The 21609-nt window shown below is 40.7% G+C and overlaps 1 protein-coding gene across 1 annotated transcript in view; it reads right to left on the bottom strand.

The window, feature by feature from the left end:
- Nucleotides 1–21183, bottom strand: part of LOC136632767 (neurotrophin-4-like) — a 102884-nt gene extending 81701 nt beyond the window's left edge. Inside the window, exon 1 of the mRNA XM_066607909.1 lies at nucleotides 20387–21183. The gene's annotated coding sequence lies outside the window, so the exon portion shown is untranslated. The remainder of the gene's footprint in view (nucleotides 1–20386) is intronic.
- Nucleotides 21184–21609: the final 426 nt, after the last annotated feature.

The following is a 21609-nucleotide window of genomic DNA, read 5'->3' as shown; positions in this document are numbered from 1 at the left end:
ATATATGCACCATAGAACTCTATGCCCTGTTAGCATACACCTAGGCACTAGCATACCTTTTATTAACAGTATTAAATGGCATAGTGCCTTGTAGTGTAGGAACCTCTCAATTACCACAATGTCCCCTAAAAAGGAATATGCTAAGGGGTTGTCAAAAGTTGATAGGTTGTCCTCTATGGCATATGACAGACCTTTCACCCAGCCAACCAGAAACCTACTGTACACTGATGAGAGGCCGAAACCTCAAAACGGCTGTCTGTCATGGTTATCTTTGCCTTTTGGAGAAGACTCTGGTTTTGGCTTATATTCCCAGTCATGTTACAAGGCCTGTTAAAAGGCTGCACATTGATTTGTGGGAAAGCTACCTTTTAATAGGCGGTGCTGCCGAGGTATTATAACTTCTCCCATTTGCATACTAAATTTCCCAAAGGAGCATTGCATGGCCTTTTATTATAAAGGCCCATTTAGACGGGACGAATGTTGGGCAAACGATGCCGGACACTCATCCCCGCATACGGTCCTTTTGCATGGGAGCTAGTATCACTGGCTTGCTCACAGTGCTGCAAGTTGGTGGGCGGGGAGGCTCAAGAGATTTCTCTCCCCGCGCTCCCCCGCCCCTCTCCATTGACTTAACATAGCGTCCGTTCAATACTGAACAGCTGCTATTTACACAATCAGCGTTCAGCTCATTGCCCATCATTTATGCAGCATAAACGATGGGCGATGAGCTGATCGCTGATCGCTCAGTGTAAATAGCAGCCATTCAGTATTGAACGGCCACTATGTTAAGTCAATGGAGAAGGGCGGGAGAGAACCAGGAGTAAAATCTCCTGCAGCTGCCCCGCCGTGAGCCAGCGATACTAGCTCCTATGCAGCAGCACGAGAGCGAGTATGTGCGAGGACAAGTGTCGTGCATCGTTTGCCCGACATTCGTCGCATCTAAATGGGCCTTAGAACAACTCAAGCCTACTGGGTGGCTTCCACAAGGCAAAAACTGTACCACTCCTGACCCTATTAGCACTTTGTAATTTATAATCTATGTCAGATATTATCATTCATTTCTATGAGGCTCAAATGATAAGGTTTACTATTAGGAGCAAGGAAAATCAGACAGGAAAACTGATGTGGGGAATTCTTCACATTTATTTGCAAGAGAGAGGATTAACATGTTTTAATCATGAGGATGTCTTTGCTATGTCTTTCTGGGGACAGACTTTTTAATGCTACTTTTGTCTCAGATAAAATTCCTTACAGTTCAATTTGCACAGGGATCAAGCGTTCCTAAACGAAAAGACACGCTGATGAATTAATTGCTGTAACCCGGCCGCAATCAGTTAAAAGGAGAAGATAACGAGGTTTTTGGACTGAACTAACTTGGCACCCGCAGCCAAGTTCCCCAGTGAATCAGGCGCCTGTGTTCAGAAGGCATCTCTGAGCATTTGTGCCTTGTGAAAATGGGGACACCTAGTCCCAGAAATGCAATCCCCCCTCTGCGGAAGACTTTAATGTAGTTCTTCTCTCATCTCCTTGCAGCTGCTTTTAATTTAACAAAAACTGAACGTTACCATCTGAGGAAGAAAAAAACCCTTGCAGGTTTACAAATAGAATGGAGAACACAAAGGGGCCAAGTTGAGAGGTGGTTGTTTTATGTCATTTTTGAAATCAGGACATGGGCACAAAAATGTCTACAGCATTGGGATGTTTGCACACAAATTTCTCGCAATGGATTAGAAATATGTTGCATTTCTAACATTACTGTAGATAAAATTACTGTAAACAGGTATTTAATATGTTACACGAGAAAAAAGGATCTGTTTTAGTTTTCCGGAAACAGTGCCACTGTCATTCGTATAATGTGCCGGGTATCGCAGCCCTAAATGTTTGCAATTCTAGACAGAACCCATATATAAAAGTCCTTTTGTTACCACCTCAAGTAATCCATTTAACAATATAATTCTAATTGCCAAAGGCAAAAAATACCTAGAGGTAGTATTCCCTAAAATATAATCTAAATACCTTATTATTCAAAAAGGACAAAAACAACATTGAATGATATTTAACATAAAGGGGCAAATGGTGGTAGCAATGAAATGTGACCAGCAGTCATCAATTAGTATTGTGTGTGTAATTGTGCCTATACACATAAAACACAGGCCTGGATGGCCAACTTCCAAAAGCCTATGTGGAAATTAATATGTCAGCACCACCAAAACCCTATTAAAATCTAATCTATAGCCACCCCAACATGTATTGCCTTGCGGCATCATCAGGGGGAGCAAAAAAACAGGGCTGTAGATGTTGTCTTTGGCCTTTTTAAATAATAAAGTATTTAGATTATATTTTAGGGGACATTACCTATGGGGATTTTTTGCCTTTGGCAACTTCATAACTATTCTATTTAATGATATGACCCCTTTAGGAAATCCAATTTCATTTGCAGCTCCTTGACAATAAACTGATCACTACAGTATGGTTGATGGATCAGCTATTACCAGGGTAAGCTGGACCTGCATATTGGCAAATCATTTATTACTAACATCAAAAGGTGTACATATAGTGCTTGATTGTACTGAGACCTCCAGCTCAAGGGGCTAGTATAGGAGGGTCCTTTGCGATGAATCCCTGTAAGGCATCTATATGCTTGAATAGGGCATCTGGACATGGGCCAATTAATTTAATGTCAAAATCAGAGACTTCAATTAAAATCACTGAATCCTGTATCCTTTATAGTCACTCCCTTTTTTGATTTTGCTTCTGATATTATCAGTATTAATAGAGCATGTAGCAAGTTTTTGCTGAAGGGAAGTCAGTTAAAAATATTGTTAGAACTTTTAAAGGGATTCTGTCATCAGTTTCATGCTGTCTGATCCCCCGGGCAACATGAACACGAGACAGTTACGCACATTACCCCTGTGTATGTTTTATTCTAAAAAGCGGGTGGCAGTACCAATGTGGTTCACTGATGGGTATGCAGGGCAACCCGCCGAATTATCATGGCGTCATTAATAGGTTGCTGGTCTGCATGGGGAACTACATAAATCAGAATAGTCTGGCACCCTGTATCCACTATGTGTGGGAGTGTACACCAAGCATCCACCCCCCTCATTATCAGGAGGCAGTGTGAGTGGGTGTTTTATCGGTGCCCTCACAGGTGTTATTGGCTCCTCCATTTGGTAGTCAGCTACCTGCATGGTGAGAGGATGCATCTATATGCACTCCTCAGTCAGTAAGTAACGGCCATTTTCTGTGATTGTTTTTAATTCTTGATTTCCCCTTCTGTGAGTTGTTTCTGATATTAGCAGTATTAATAGAGCATGTAACAAGTTTTTGCTGAAGGGAAGTCAGTTAAAAATATTGTTAGAACTTTTTAAAGGGATTCTGTCATCAGTTTCATGCTGTCTGATCCCCGGGCAACATGAACACGAGACAGTTACGCACATTGCCCCCCTGTATGTTTTATTCTGAAAAGCTGTGGCGTTTCAGAAAAAAAGTACTTTAAAGTGTGACATGGACCTGAGTTGCAAGTCACAAAGGCGAGGCTGTTGCCCTATACACAAAAGGGGGGAGAGCTGTCAGTCTTCATGCTGTGGGTGGGGTAAGGCCATTGAGCCCGCCTCCGTGACTCAGAGCTCAGTTTTGAGTCAACCTTCAAAGTTTGGTTATTCAGAAATGCCACAGCATTTCAGAAGAAAACATACACGGGGGCAATGAGCATAACTGTCTAGGGGTTCATGCTGCCCGGGGTTCGGACAGTATCAACTTGATGACAGAATTTCTTTAAGAACAGAAAACAGAGAAGCATGGCAGTACCTGATGTTAGCAGGTACAATTTAGCTTGTCTGATCTGTTGCACTGATGCTCATCCATGATGATAAGACATTATAAATATATGTTTAAAATAAGAAAGTGATTTCGACTTTTTCCTTTATTTTCTAGATATTTGAAAATAGGCGATCCTCCTAAAGTTATACACTTGATGCCATCAAAAACTATAGGACCACTGAAGAGATATGGATCTGATGAACATATTACAGATACTTAGAGAAAGGGATATATCCTCAATAGGGTTCAGTGAATTAAAGGAACAGTTTAATCTCTCGAACTCATATATTTATATCTACTTACAGATCATGTCCTTTTACCTATCTATTTTAAGCAATAGGACAAGGTTGCTCTGACCTTCAGTATTTGAAGGCTGACAATATTGCGGGGTACAGGATTTCAGAGGATATAGGGATTAATTTATTGAGATGGAAAAGATACTTGGGGACCATTTTCCCTGTTGATATGGTTAAAAATAGGATGGCCAAAGGTTTAGGGAAGATTAGCCAAATTTGTAAATCGGAGAAATAGATGTAAATTATTTCTGTGTTATTTAACACTTTTTATGTTGTATACAATTTGCTGTTAGATTACATTCCGAAATATAAACAGAAATGTCCCAAGTTTAGCCTTCATGAGGTTAAAGTGATGCACTGCTTCATGAAATACAAAAAGGTGGAATCTTTCTGGAGTAAAATAAAATTAAAATTAGATCAAAGGCTGATATGTATTCTTCAATTTACACCTCTGCCGGTATCTATTCTGTTACAAAGGTAGGGAGGATGAGATCAGGAGAGGAAGAAATACCCTCATACTGTCCATTAGCCATTTTTGGTAGAAAAAAGGATTTTTAAAATACTGGTTATTTGAGATGGCACCACCAATTATTGAAATAACTGAAGATCCAAAAAGGACAGCTAAAACTGATGAAAATGACTATAAACTATAAACTATTTTATGAGAGGAGGAAGAGATTCATAGGAAAAAGTCTGAATATGAAAGAGCAGAATAGCAAACTAAGAGAATAAAAGCATTTACCCTCAAGAACCATTAATTAAAGGGGTTGTCCCACCACAGCAAGTTATCCCCTTTGTGAACATTGAGACCACTGGCGATGGGCAAGATAAAGTGTTTAGCCATCTCTAGTAGTCCCACTAAAGTGAATGGAGTGAAGGTGTGCATGCGTGTCCTCCACTGCCCAAACTTCTGGACACATCTGGTCTGCATTCTCGGGATTGGTGGGGGTCCTAGTGGTATGATCCATACCAATGAGCAAGTCATCCCCTATCCTCTGGATAGAGGATAACTTGTGGTGGGAATACCCCTTTTATGATTCTTTTGGAGAATGATTCTTGTAGCCTCCTCTAGTATGTGTGGTAGGTCTTTTGGGAAAAAGAAGTGACTGAATATTGATCTGTCTGCTATTCCTTACAATGGCGTATAACACTTAAGCCCCATTTACACGCAAAGATGATTGCTTAAAATTCGCTCAAAAGACAGTTTGAGCGACAGTTTTGAGCGATCATTTTGCATAACTACTAATGAGCACTAATGCTTATTAGTAGCTTATTAGCTTCATTTGCATTTAAATGAAGCTCCCTTCACTGTATGCAGATAACAGCGTGTGGTCTGTTATCTGCATACAGCTCCATTGTTCTCCTGAGGGACAGCAGCTGAAAACAATGTTATCAACGCTCCCGCAGAGAATCTCAGCATGTGGTCCCTGCTAACAGCTGGCCGGCTGAATGATGGTTTTTCTGCTGAACTAAAAATCATTGTTTGGCCAAAAAGCTAACGATGGTAGCATTTACACGCAACGATTATCTGTAAAAAGACATCGTTTGAACGAATTTTGAGCGATAATTATTGTGTCTAAATGGGCCTTTACAAAGGAGTATACACTATGAAACTGCATCATGAGTTGCACTACCATCAAAGTGCTAACTTGTTCACGTGGTCTTCAAGGTGCATGACTTTAATAAATATACATGTGACTAAAATATATCAATTTTTATCGAAACATGCCAAAAATATCCAAGCTGACAGTAGATTTCCCCCAAAATTTCATATTTAGATCAAATAGGATATTCCACTTGAATTTTTCTCTGCAAAAGGTTGATAATTGCTCCATTATGTAGACAACCTGAGATGTTATATAAAAAATGGAAATAAATTGTGATAATGGAAAATATAAACCTAGAGACATCAGTCCATAGGCTAAAGAAACCCACTATTTAAATGTAAATTAGGCTTTTTCAACATGAGAACAAGCAGATCTACAATCTGAGCCTCAATGCAAAGTCTCTATTGTGTCTAATGAAAAGAACAGGTGCACACCTAGAATAATTATGGATGTAGAACAAGACAAGTTAACATTTATAACCTGGTTTGAATGTGCCCTAATGTTTGCAGTATATGAATGTCACCATCACCCACAAAAGAAGCACAAGTTACACACTGAACAACTGTAAATACTCCATACACAACCCAACATAATGCCATAGTTTTCACTCATGATGACAATACCTTGAATTTCAACTATCTTGGAGTTTACGAGGGCTCTCTCGTCTCCCTGGTTCGAAGTTCTCCTTGTGGATGCATCCCACCAGATGTAACAGGACGAGTGGGATGGTTGTCTCTTCTTTCTTTGTTAATATAGTCTTTAGGTTGGAGAATGCTTCAAAACATTTTGTAAATGTAAGTAGGCAATGTAACTTCAACCTCTGATCTTGAAGCTTTCAGAAAACAGCAATGGTCTTATACAGCTTTGGAACCCTAACCCTTCAAGCGCTATACCTGTAGGCTGCTTCGCCGACATCAAACTGAAGTGTAGGATGAATAGAGATTTTTTCTCCTCTATCTCTTTCTTTCTCTCCCTCCTATTCTGCTATCACCAAAGAGTAAAATAGAGGGCGTTTCATCTTTCACATGAAAACTTAATAACGCTTTAACAGGAGGGAGATCGCCTTTCCTACTGCTATTGAAACACGAGGGGGGCGTAAGGGGAATAAAGACAGAAGTAAAATAGTTTACTATGTAGCAAGGCAGAAGGAGAAGGCACTTTACGTACTTCTGTCCTTTGATGTCAAAGATTGTGAGATCTGCGTTTGTGCAAAATCAGAGAGAAGTTGACAAAAAGAAGATAAAAGAAAAGGAATTATTGTAAGACAGATCGGGTAACATAGCACCTCGTCACAAGTCTTTTAGTAATCCAATCTATAGATAAAAAAAACTAGAGCTACTTGAGCATATAGAATTTAGATCTGCTCTTTCTCGACAAGCCCAGGCTGTTTGTTTTATATAATCTAATAGCTTGGTTTACACTGTTTGAAGATGTAAAAAGATGAGAACATCTTGATCATCTCTTGTATGGTGGTGAGGAATAGAAAAGATGTATACAAAAGTGGAATACATTAGCTGGAAGTTTGGATTACAACATTCCAAAATGGTGCCCTAAATTGGCTACAAAATTCAAGAGAATAGCTGTAAGTGAAAGATGGTTAACCTAAGGAACAGGTTCAAGGCAGATTCACTGCGCAGAATAGGCAATCGTCTACTGGTGGGTACAATGTTTAAGGCATGAGTCTCATTTTTATAATGCAGGGGCACAAAACTCAAAGAACTCTATTGTAAAATAAGCTCCTGTTGGCTTTCGAAATTGGAGATATGTGGCAGAGTCGTGATCATAGCGGCAGGTATTTTACCTAGCCCTACTATCAGTAATCCCATTGAAGAACACTACAATCTGCCAGTATAAAACCACCATTCTAATCCTCTAGGCAATATCTTTGAAATGAAACATCTTCTATTGAATGCGATTTCAATTTTCGACTTAAAGACCATGAGGTGCATTAAAATCCATGGCAATTTTAATGATATATGAAATGGGCAGTAACTATAAAGGAAAGCGATGACAACCATATGTGAGAGTGGATCTGGCTTGTAACTCTCTGAGTCCGAATTTTGTAATGCAGCCTGTGCTATTCCTGTTCATTTCATATGTGCTTTCTATCCTGATTATGTAATTTCATGGGGGTGAGGAAATACTTATGTATTTGTAGAAAAGAAACTACATGGACCAAAGGAAAAAAAACATCCCAAACATGCAAAACATATGTATTTCTGGAATGTATTTTTTCATTCAATTCATGATGGGTCTCAGATGTCAATTAATATAAACCCATTAAGAGTAACACATGCCTATGTCCTCTGATTTTTATATTTGGCAATGGCGAATAAATTGAAATATATTTTATTATTGAAGCTGCGGTCAGCACGGATGGCTATTTAATCACATTAGTATCAAATCACAAGGATCCGATCTCTAGAAATAGGTACTGGACCACCAGCTTTGGTTGCTAAACCACTACAGTATATCATCTGAAGGGCCGTGAGTCAAGGTGAATCATTAGTAAATTAGAAACATAGAAGTCTGTGACGGTAGAAAAAGACCACATGGTCCATCTAATCTCCCCTTATATTATTTCCTTTTTATCTTTCTTAAATGATAGATATATGCTTGTCACAGGCAGCTTAAATTTATTTTTGATTTTCCAAACACATCTGGTTTTTTCCAAGTATCTACTATAAACGGATATCTTCTGACATTGCTTCTGATCACCCCCAACTATGATTACCTCCCTAGTTCTTGTGTTTAGTTTTTATTATGAACACTTCCCTCCTTAAGACCGGCTTCACATGACTAGATTTCTATTGCGCAATCTGCGATCGGCGTCCCCGTGAAGGATCCAAAGCAAATTGCACACATTGAAAGGTATGTGTTTTGCTTTTTCCTTCACACTCTCGGACATGAATTGCGTATTCCGTGATCAGGAAGAAAAATCGCAACATGCTCTATTTTGCTGCATACTCCATGTGGACAACTTCCATTGAAGTCAATGGAGGTAGTCTGACCCGCAGCCCATACGCAATGGGCGTTGCTAGGCGATGACGTGGGAAATACAAATACTGCAGGATCCCACATGTGGAATCCTACCTAGTCATGGGTCGGCCTTACCTTATTTTTAAAGGGAACCTGTCACCACATTTATACTGCTCTATCTTGGGGCAGCATAAACTAGTACCAGAGACCCAATTGAAGTGTGTGTATGTGTGTGTGTGTGTGTGGGGGGGGGGGGGGGGTTACTTACTATGGTAGGTGCAGTATTATTTCTACAATTCATATTTCTGTGCTGTAATGTGAGCGCAGAACGTAGTCCGCTTTATGCTATGCATTCATTGTGTAGCTCTCCATATTCATGAGCTGCTGCCAATAATTGATAGCTTTCTTCACATATAAGAACAAAACTGTTGATCAACCGTGGGAGGGCAGGGGCAGATACAGCTCATGAATATCCCAGAATATATAGCAAGAGCAACGATAAAGTGGACAACATGCTGTACTCGCATTGCAGGGCAGAAATATGGGTTTTAGGAATACCTATCCACCATAATAAGTGATAACCCCTGCGCCCCCTTACACACACTGCCAACAGGGTATCTGTCATTAGTTATGCTGCCCTCAGATAGAGCAGCATAAATCTAGTGACAGATTCCCATTAACATAGTTAAAAGTCTCGATCATATCTCCGCTCTCCCTTCTTTCCTCCAGGATATGCAGATTAAGTTTTTCGCGATTTGTGCTTGAGACATTTCACCATTTTTGTAGCCCATCTTTAGACTCGTTCTATGTTATCTATGTCTTTCTTTAGGTGAAGATTCCAGAACTGGACACAGTATTCCAGATGTGTTCTCACTAGAGCTCTATACAGTGGGATCACTATCACCCTCTTTCTACTGGTTATACCTCTAGCTATGCAGACAAGCATCCTACTTGCTTTCCCTGTTGACTGGCTGCACTCTGGACTCATTTTGACAGCTGCTCATTGACTACCAGAAACTGTACACTGCACCAAAGTATAGCACTAGGAGACAATGCTTTTAGATCACAAGGGACTTGGTATGCCGTGACTACAGTAAGTCATCAGGACTGCACAAATAAGTTAAAGGGATTTTCTCACTTTGTACAATTCATGACCTATCCTTAGGAAAAGTTCCTCAACGGATGATCGTTGGGGTTCCATCGCTTGGGATCCCCACCAATCAGCTGATTCCTGATGCTCCTGTCACTACTGTCAGCACAGGAAGCACATTGCACTGACCATAGTCTAGCATGCCAGGTTGATATTGCATGGCAGCTTCCACTGAATTCAATGCAATAACAACCTGCTGTGATATAGTCAGCGCTTTCTGCTTCCTGTGCAGTTCGTAGTGACAGCGGTGCCGGGAATCAGCTGATTTGTGGAGATCCCAAGTGGCGGACCCCCACCAATCATTTACTAATGTCCTGTCGATAGGTTATCAATAGGAAAAATTATGAAAACCCCTTTCACAGAGACAGGAAAAAAGACCGGGCAAAGCATCAATTGTTGGAAAGGTTCATACATTAATTTATAAACACAAACCAAATCAGTGATAACAATCAATACCATCTTAATTGCCTCATGTACACAATAGAGCTAGTATAGCGGCACTGCTGGATGTGAACGGCGGCATGTGAGGTTCCTGTGGGTCCATATTGTGTGCCAGCCAGTGAATCCAAGGATAAAAACTTTTGAATGCTTCTGCATAAAAGTAGAGGCATACATAGATTAGTATTGGCTAGAGACTGCTGTCGGAGCCATATTACATATCAGACTTTAATACATAATAGTGTGCATGAACACTCAGTTGTACGCGAATATCCTATGGAGACCCAGTTGTGCGTGTGTAACCAATTCCTGGTAACCCAGAAATATGTTTCATGCAGTCAGTGATGCCCCACATATAGGGCTTATTCAGAATAGCACAATTCAGGTCTGTGTGCTATCCCTGCATCCAATATACTTCACATGGAACTGTAATAGTCAATAGGGATATTCACATGTGTTTTCTTACATGGAACAATGGTCAAAAACATAGTAACATGCACCGTTCTGGTCCAATTTATAGATAACAGTACCCCATTCAAAGTCAACAGATGTATGAAATTTGGAAAGCACATGGACAGCATCCATTCAAATTTTTTTAGTGTTCAATTTCTGCAGATGCAACACAGACACGCTTGTGTGAATAAGCCCTTTGGCTACGAGCCCCCATTGGGGATTTCATGACTTTTGACAGCAAGAATACATAATAATATAGTACTGTTCTTCCTCTTAATAGTGCAGCAAAACTCACCAGAAACCCAAACCAAATGATTGTGCGTCTGTCGGTCACTGTTTCGATCCATTGCACGACGGATATGACACAGCAACGTGGTTTTCATTATAAACAGATGAAGTGACACCGAGGTGAAATGCATACTTTTAAACTTCATGTTCTTAGATTGTAAGCTGCTCAGATAGCAATATGGATAGTATGGATAAGTTTGATAATGTCATTAAAATGAAGGCTGAGAAAATAATAATGATACATTAAGCCTTTTATATTAATGAATCAACGGAGCCCATGTTTATTCTTGGATAGAGTAATGCCGATGGAATGGAATGAGATTACTTGACGTCTCTGTATTTAATTTGATAAACACAAGGCTCAAGCAGAAAAAGGTCATTCACATCTTCAGCTTCTACAATTTTTGTTGCAATTCTTTCTTTATCTGAAGCTCTTCTTAATCCACTAGTCACCATTTTTAGCCAGATAGTCAGAATACATTGTTTACCAAAACAATGGAAACCAAAATGCAATGAAAACATCTGACATACTACAAATATATCATGAGATGCAGGAACATAGCTTCAGCCGAATCCTAAAAACTGGACACAAGTTGTCTGGATTGACAAAGTGACATCATGTAAGCCTCTACTACATATTCCACGGGATTCCCCCTTCCTTACAGATCTGCAAAACATTTTCAGTTTTATGGTCCTTTTACACGGGGCAAGCTGTAGGGCAAACGATGCTGATACTCGTCCCAGTGATGCTCGGTCCGGTGCTGTTACACAGGGGCAAGTATCGGCATCGCTCACAGCGCTGCTGGACCGCTCGGGTGCGTTCTCCCCTACCCGCCTCCATTCACTGTAAGCAGACAGTCGTTCAAAAGAGAACAACTTCTGTTTACACTGAACAGCTCATCATTCAGTTTTCTGCATGCATATCCCAGGCAGCTTGAATTCATTTATTGGGGATTTTCAAACTTCATCTGCTGAAAGTTTGTTTCAAGCATCTACTACTCAAAATAATATTTCCTTCTTAATTATTGCTTCTAATTTCCCCCAAAGTAATTTAACATTGTGCCCCCCTGTTCTATTGTTTAACTTTCTAATTAAACCCCCTCCTAACCGAATCTTATTTATACCTTTAACATATTTAACTTTTCCCTTAACCAATCCTGACCACAGCATGTAAGCTGTCAACTGGAAGGGGGGTCCCTTTCAGACTCATTATTGGCCCCCCATCTTGTGATCACAGGGTGCTGATGCTTGCCATGGTAGCCCTGGGCCTAGTGAAGGGCTGCCATGTATTTAACTATATTATGGTCCGTCTGTGGCAGCGCTTAAAATATGAATACTGAAGTACTGCAGCATATTATAGAAGCGATCAAATAATCACAAGTTCAAGTCCCTCAAGACGACTAAAAAAAGATCTAAAAGTAAGGTCGCTTGCACATTGGCGGGTCAGACCCCACATGCGGGATTCCCGCCGCCAAGTTTGACCTGATGCCCATCAGGTGACCCCAGCTTACTTCTCCACCGTCTTCCTCTGCCGCGAATGTGCCAGCAATGACGTGGCTCCTGCAACCATTATGCAATGATGATTGCAGAATGGCCGCGGGATGGATGGCTTCCATTGACTTCAATGGAAGCCATCCATGTGCAGCCCGCGAGCGGAAAATCGCAATCGATTTCTGCTCGTGGGCAGGAAATAGCATTTTCTCATTGCATGCTATGGAATCCCACTCCGGATTTCGCAATGCAAATCTGCCCCTTTTGCAGGAGGCCTGAGTCAAATTTTTCAAGGAAAAATTTAAAAATATTAAAAATTAAAACAAAACACTTTTCCCACAAAGCAATCTAAACAAAAAAAAGTAAACATAATTGGTATTGCTACTTCCAAAAAAGCCAGAACTATTTATGTACTACATGGATTAATTCACATAATGAATGCTGTCAAAAAAACATACATAATGCCAGGATTGTGTTTTTTTTGGTCACCCCATTTCCCAATAAAAATTGAATCAACAATGGTCAGAAAGTTGTGTGTACCCAAAATGGTAACAGCTGTCCCGCAAAACACAAGCTCTCACATAGCCCCCACTGACACAAAAATAAAAGCTCATTCTGGAGCTTTGAATATGATGACAAAAAGGACTTTTTTAATAAAACGGTTTTTAATGTTTTTAAAGAAGTAAAACATAAAGAAAATCACTAAACATAGTTCATCATAATGGTGCTATTTTACCACACTATATAATACTGCAAAAGCAAAACTAGGATAAACGGTGCAATTGAATTTTTTTCATTTCACCCCACTTAAAATTTGTAAATAATTACAATTAAAAAATATAACTCATCCCATAAAAAACGACCCCTCATATGGCTAGGTCGATAGCAAAATGAAGAAAAACGTATGGCTCTTGAAAGGTGAGAATGAAAAAAATAGAAAATTAAAACCCAAAAAAGGCATGCATTTTTGATTTTTCTTTTACACTTGCGGATACGAATTGCATATTCCGCGAGCTGAAGAAAAATTGCTGCTTGCTCTTTTTTACCGCCGAATTGACATTGCGTATGGGCTGTGGGTACCCACGTCATCGCTAAGCAACGGCGCGGGAAATACAAACAAAGAAGAACTGTCCTGCGCATGACCGTCTGCGAGCATCCGCGGTCATTGGCAATACAGTTCCTTACCGTACACAGTGTCTTAGTTGGGATCTAGTTGGTTGCCAAGAACATAATGCTTCTGCAGGCCTCACGTACCAGACTCATTGCCTGTAACAACCAACCAGCTTCAATTTGTAAACGTGACTACAGAAATGACACCCGGACTGCTTCTGATTACTACGTGACACCATTTAGTTCACATAGGTGGCCATGTATATTTATCTGTATACAATTCTCACAGTGCAGACAGCAGAGTTGGCGGGCTGTCAGCTATAAAAGGCTTTGTCATTCCGCTAGTAATGAGCCCTTAAAATCCTGAACGCTAGACGAATGTATAAGTGACCTAAGGAAACAAGAGAAAAAAACAAAAACAGATGGCTGGTTAAAAAGGAGACACATACCAAATTCTCCTTTGTGTTGGCTTCTTCAAGAAGTCTTATAAACCTACTATACTAAACGGTAAGACTTATATTAAAGGGGAATTCCAGTTGCTAAGTGTTTTTTCCAGTTTTCACTCATCCACTTGATGAGTAAAAACTGATTGTCCGGTTGGGGCCTGATCGCTGGGACCCACACCAATCCCGAGAACAGGGGGACCAGTGTGCCCCACTGTTCCTCTGCCCTGTGGTAGAGGGCCGATCTGACCTGTGCCAATCCAATCTGTATTATGTCAGTTTTCACGGTGGCCCCACTGCATTCATTTTAATGGGCTGTGACGGAAATAGCCGAGCACTACACACAAAGTACAGGGGGCGCCATAGTTGGCCACTGATCCCAGACACCACACTGTTATGAAAACTGTGTAAAAGAAAATCTTTGTTGCCCATAGCAACCAATCACAGCACAGCTTTCATTTTACCTCAGAAGTCTAAGAAGTAAAAGCTGTGCTGTGATTGGTTGCTATGGGGAACAAAGATTTTCTTTTAGGCAGCTTTCATAACAGTGTGGTGTCAATTGTCCGAAGTAATGTTTCCTCCGGCCTGGTTCTCATTACCGTAACATACGTTATTTTTGTGTAGCAGGAATATATATTAGGGGACAATACAAAGATCTCTCTCATGATCCAAATACTAATGACCACCTGTTCGTCCATGAGTGAGTGAGTTAAATGCTCTGTCCCGATCACATGACCGTGACATCATCAAGGATCCTAAAACATAAAACATGCAGAGCCTGACACCAGTCATGTGCTTACAAGCCCTGTGATGATGTCACCGCCATGTGACCAGTCACCTGGGCTCTGTGTCCCTGAGTGAGTTACATGCTCCGCGTCCGATCACAAGACAGTGATGTCATTACAGGTCCTTCATCCCTGTGCAAATTATGGGTGGACTACATCCCCTACAAACCCCCACAGCCTCAGTTGCTATGGAATACTAATGACCACCTGTCTATAAGTGAGTGACTGTGTGAGTTACATGTAAAGATGCCACTGCCATGGGATCAGTCATCTGACCTCCGCCCCTGATCACATGACAGTGATGTCATCACAGGTCCTTCACTTTTATTAAAGACCTGCAGAGCCGGACAGCCACCGTGTGCTTACAGCACCTGTGATGATGTCACCGTCATGTGATCAGTCACCTGTGTGGGAAGAGTCTGGAGTCACATGACCAGGGGGTCATCAGTGTGTGCAGGACTCTGCTGTGATGGTTGTGATTCCTGCTGTATGGGATGAGGAATGTATGTAGCAGAGCTCTATGTGATGTACATGCAGCAAAGCTGTATGTGTGTGTGTGACGTGCATGTAGCAGAGCTGTGTAGTGCATTGCGCCACCAGAAACACTGGTACTATAATTTCCTAATAATTACTAGTCTGTTTATACCCCGTACTGTGATTGTAACAAGGGGGCACTCTCTACATCTAGAGGAAAGATGGTTTCTACACCACCATAGAAGGCGGTTCTTTACTGTAAGAGCAGTGAGACTATAGAGCTCACTGCCTGAGAACGTGTTGATGGTGAATTCGATGAAAGAGTATTAGAGGATCCTGGACACCTTTCCTGAGCATTACAATATCACATTTTATAGTCACTGATTACTTCAGAAGGGTTGATGATCCAAGGAGTATTCTGATTGAAAGACTTGTAGTCAAAGAATAAATTTTTTACCCCTTAAGTTTGACTTCACACACTTAGGGCTTATTCAGACGACCGTATATCAGCCGGGTATTCACGTCCGGCCGATATACGGCATCCCTCTCTGCAGAGGGAGGAGGCTGGAAGAGTCGGGAGCAGTGCACGGAGCTCCCGCCCCCTCTCCGCCTCCTCTCCACCCCCTGCGCCCCTTGGCACTATTTGCAATGGGAGAGGCAGGATGGGGGTGGAGTTAAGTTCCAGGAGCTAAGTGAACTGGCATTACGAGTGCAGAAATTACATTACTATGTATCAGCCTGAGTATTGCCATCTCAAAACCTTGTTCATGCGCAAATATGCTCTGTTGTGGTGAGCGGATTTACACATACATTCGTCTATCAAAGCTCTTAATGTGATCTGCATCCCGATTTTAGCATCATTTAATGAGGTTAATCTGCCTGTGCTAACCCCGACACAGTTTCCGTTTCAAAAAGTGGCAAGTCTTGTATGTCGCAGAGTGCTAAGGCAGCAGAAATACAGTCCTAAGCTCTTGCTCACAACCAGAAGGTTGTGTGTTCAATCCCCGCTGGTTTCAGGTAGTTGGCTCACCCTTCCATCCTTCCGAGGTTGGTAAAATGAGCACCCAGCTTGGTGGGGGGTAATAGATAAATTACCTAAAAGTGCTGTGGACTAAGTTGGTGCTATACAAATAATATGTTTTATTTTATTTTTAAGTCTTTTCTTTATTTTTTCACAATACAGGTTTAAATTCCTGTATGGAAGAATCAGTGTGGTAAAGATTACAGCACGGATTCTCGTTGAAATTAACGGGATACTTTCTGATGCAAATTCCGCCATGGATTTCATATGAAATATACGTTGAATCCGTGTCCAAATCCAGTGTGCAAACAAGGGCTTAATTCTTAATTGCCCAGTGAGCTAGTAGGGGAAAAACTCTCCAAAATGCATCTGGTTTGTGATTCACCATGTTACAGGTCAGTCTCTGCACACCAGTCAATCTAATAAGCTGCAGGATCACTATGAACTATGCAAAATGCAAAACAGCTGGCACAGAAAGAAGAAAGCAAGGTTTGCTGCAGACTAATCACATACCCTTCTTGTCTGATTGTGGCCGCGGTTTTATGAATGAAATAAAAGCGAAGGGACGAAGCTGAAAGCAATTTCAAGTGACATTACACTACTCACTATGTAACCTTATTGTGCGGTATTCATAGTACACCAAAGCTTGGGATTTAACCCATGAATGACACACATATGGTTGTACTCCTTATCCATCTCTGGTATGCTGCAATATCCAGCACCATATCACATCTGTGCACGGCTGCAATTATTTTTGCTGCTATGTGACATCAGCCTGGCATTTATTAATTACTTGCTATGAGAAAAGAATTAATGATAAACCCCTCAACTCCTCACATCTTCATCAGGGTTGCCAACCTGAAACTTCTTTTTTTTGGACAACTGATCCAAAAATCATGGACATACAACATTTTTACGGACACATTGGAAAACCATACTGAGTGATAAAGGTTATACAGGTCTATAGTTCCGACAGGAACTCATTACCAGCTGTAAAATAACTATAATTACAGCCATAATAACCTGCTCAGGTATCACTAGCCTCAAAAAAATCATGGACGCATCTATTTTTTTCAGTAACACAAGAAAAAAGTTCCCTATTTTGTTTTTTACGAACTGTCCATGAACTTCTGTAGTGTTGTCAACCTTGATATTGATACTTTTCTGTGTGTATATATATTATGTGTTTATTTGTACATATCTATGTTCACTATATTGTTATTTTTAAGGCATTTTCTTGGTTTGGAGGCAATATAGAGGGAGTTTTCGCATGAAAAATGTCATGGTGTGCCAATTAGATAGCTTTGAACAGTGGGGTGCGACATCAAGGTCCCCCACTGATTTGAAGAATGACGAATCTGGTCCTTCTCCCTGGCAGAGTTTAGTCACTCTCCACTGAGATCAGCTGTAGGTATGGAAACAGCCAAATCAGCTTCACTGGCTGTCTCCTCATTTGCCATTCATATTAGTGGAACAGTGACCGATTAACTCATCTCAGTAATGATGAGAGTTCAGTACTCAAAATCCCCAATAATCACTTTTTTAATCACATTTCTAATTCACATGCCATAAACATTATTCATAGGAAAACCTCTTTAATGATAAGGAAATTGCTGTCGACATTGCTATACCCGGTGATGGCATGACAATGAAAAGCTTCAACAGAAAATGGGCAAATATGAAGACTGGAAGGTCGAAAACAGTGTCTTTGGCACAAGCCGGTAGTGGTGGTCCAGTGGTAATCGGCACACTGGGTGTTGAGCATAAAGACGTTGACCGGCACTTGAAACAACTTAATATTGACAAAATTAACATCTGTCAGTGTTAAAGAGCCACAGTGCTTGAGTCGGCACGCATTTTACGCCAATATATAATGTCATCCTAGGTTACTGGATGGTTCCAGATGCATTATGAAAACGAGCTAGCAAGCTGTGATCTCGTGCTTGTGTTATACTGCGTATTTGTGTATAATAATATCATGATTATAAAATGAGTGACCCAGCACATCCGAACATTACAGTCAGTTTATTTCTATGGGAACTTTGTAATGCTTTATTTCCTTATACAGTAGTACTTTTGTTTTCAGGTTCGATCACAGGTAATGGCTGATTACTACGGGTCCGAGCAGAGGAATAACCTATGGTCAGCCTATTTTTGGAGGACCCTACTAACAAAAATGTTGCTGCGGTGTCTCCTGGCAAAGTCAGTGTGTGCATAGCAGTTTGATGCTTTTCAGAGATGAGAGGTGCGTGTGCCTTCAGAAAAGTCAAGCTGGGTGCATGTGTTGACTTCACTGGGGGACACAGCAGGTACGGGGGATCGGGTGAGTATAAAAAGAGGATCCCAGACTCTAACGTAAACTATAAGCAGCATAACTGACTTCATGGTGCTTATTGTTGATGACGGCTTTTTTAAAGTAAATCAGATACTTTTCTGAACCTCACATTTTTGAATCTCAACCGTTTCCGTTACTTATAGTAACATGGTATGTTAGGGTGAAGGGAGACAATGTCCATCTAGTTCAGCCTATTTCGACCCCCTTGTTGATCCAGAGGAAGGCGAAAAAACTCCCAATGAGGCAGAAGCCAATTTTGCCCATTGGGGTAAGAAATTCCTTCCCGACTCCATAATGGCTGTCAGAATAATCCCTGGATCAACGTTTTAAAAGAAAATTCCTACCTGACTCCAAGACCCAGACTAACAAGCTCATTGGTTATTTAATGTCTATATCCTGTAATATCATACGATATCATTATTGGCTCATCACTGAGTGTAAACAGTGTTTTTTAATGGGTTACTATTAGTGTATTTGCAACTTGAGGTTCAGCTTTCTGTTAGCACCCCGCTAGGTTGCTTGAATTTAGCCCAAACACCAATGGGAAACACCAGTGAACCCTTACTGTCACCCACTTCTCCTTATACAGTGGCAATTAATGCTATGTGGTGACCTTATATAAAGGAATATATAATATACTACTCTACAGATCCACCATACCACATGTGCATCCCCTACCGCCATTCATTGTCAGTGTTGTCTTCCTGTGCTGCATTGCCTCATATAACCTCTCTTACAACTGTATTTACATAACACAGTAACATCAAGTCATATAGGCAATAGGCAGGATTAGAACTGACACCAAGAGACATTTGTCTAGGATTTACAAGGAAAAACAGAACATCAGCCAACTCGAAACCAATAAATCTCTTTAATTTCTCCGCATTCTATCATTTGATATAGAACAGGTTATTTTTCAAATGGTTCCAAAATAGAACCAGTGTTTAGTATATCATTTCCAAATACAATGTGAAGTTTAATCTAAGCTTCAGAATTTTCTCGGATATCAATAGAATTAATTGGGTTTATTTATGGAACGTTCTTAGTTTATAATAATTTCAATTCAAGATCAGTCTCTAATTTACCATATTTCTCGTACAATAGGGTACACCGAACGATAAATCCCAACATCTGGTTGTGGTGCTATAATACTGCAAAGGCTGAGACGCAAAGGTAACATTATGCGTGAGTGCTCCTTAGTGATTTTATGTGATATATAATTGTTGATCAGCAAAGGGAAAGACTAAACAGTAACAAATGCAAGCGATTTTGAACATGCATGAAAGCCCATGACCATTGACAGTGAATTATCACGTCAAACTGCCAAATATGTCACTACGTCATTGCAATGAAAGCTCAATGAAAATTCTATGCCTCCCAAAAGATTTGCATAGTTTTAGAAGTTCACTATGTATCAGTATGAGAGCTTGCAATTGGACACTTTATATGAAAAATTGTTAGTCGATAGCTAATGCACAAATCCTCCTAGGACATGAAATACACATTGTATCCTCTGTAACCATAAGGATGTTCTGTATCTGCAAGCACAGCTATAGCTGGTCAGTGGCTAACCCACCAATAGCCTCACATGGAGATGAATTCAGCAAGCAGGAATTCATCTGATAAACACATTACATTAGATTCCATTCACCCTGGTCAAGAACTGAAATTATAGTGAAGACGTGCAAGCTTACCTTCCTCCAGCAGTAAGTTCTTCAGTCTCCCAGGCACACATGTGATCAGGGACATATAAGCTGCAGCTTTCTTATCTGTGCCTCTTCTGTCACTCCAAAAACATATGAGACTACAGAATATACCTGAATTAAAGGGCACCCACTGCCCTGGTCCTTGTGCACCCTGAACCCTCTCAGGACACTTTAGTGCCAAAACTTTCAGAAAGAACTTGTGTCCAAAGCAGGAAGAGAACAGTCATTCTTGCAGGCTGGAGGGGAGTGTTTCTTAGGCTTCTTGCACTGAAGTATATAAGGCTGTAAAGTAACAAGCACAGGCTGTATTACAGCACCCTCCCTGGCTCCCTATGCGAGTCTAGTGTGGAGTATGCCTAGTATTTGCAGATATCCACTGTGCACTCTTTATACTTGTGTAAGTCCACTGAGCACCCACCCAGCTCCTTGTAGAAGTCTATCATGCACCCTTTTCAGCTCTTTGTACTCCAATGTACACCTTTCCTTGCAGAAGTCCACTGAACAACTTCTCCAGGCTCTTGAAAAAGTTCTCTGAACACCTTCCCCAGTTTCCGCAGTGCCTTGTAAAAGTCTTCTAAACACTGTTCCTAGCCCCTTGAAGAAGTCGACTGAGCGCCTTCGTTAGCTCAGTGTACAAACCCACTGAGAACCCTCCTTGGCTCCTTATAGAAGTCCTCTGAGCACCTTGCTCTCATTTGCACTTCTGTGATCAGTCCCAGTGAGCTCCTTCTGCCTGATGCTGGTCCTGTTTCTTATTTATATATAAGTTGATCCCTGCTGCTTCCACCCTTTACCACATGTGAGGTGAAATTCCCAGCAGGAGGCGAAATATACTTAACTCATACACAAATTCACATTTTTTCATTCTTTACTAGTGATGACGTGTCTTTCCACTCCCATTCTCTAGATAATTTCATCCTGATAATAACACCCAGGCCAGTGGGCAAAATTCCTGGGTGGATCTACCTTGTGCTGCAGTACTGCCTCACTTTCTGTGTAGCATGCTCATGAAGCGCTGCCTGCTGTCAAGTTGGGAAAATATTTTTTTGTATAGCTACTAGAGTTATGGTAATACATCCTATATATTGTAAATATAATATATACTGTCATATACATGAACGCAACAGTTTTTCATATAATTTCATCAATACTGAGCAATCATAATAATTATTATGTTTGTGGTACCTAAAGTATTTGATATAAAAATCTGC

Source organism: Eleutherodactylus coqui, chromosome 6 (genome assembly GCF_035609145.1).
Source record: "Eleutherodactylus coqui strain aEleCoq1 chromosome 6, aEleCoq1.hap1, whole genome shotgun sequence".
Lineage (NCBI taxonomy): Eukaryota > Metazoa > Chordata > Amphibia > Anura > Eleutherodactylidae > Eleutherodactylus > Eleutherodactylus coqui.
Note: the sequence above shows the minus strand (reverse complement) of the source record. Positions and strands in the feature narration are given on the sequence as shown.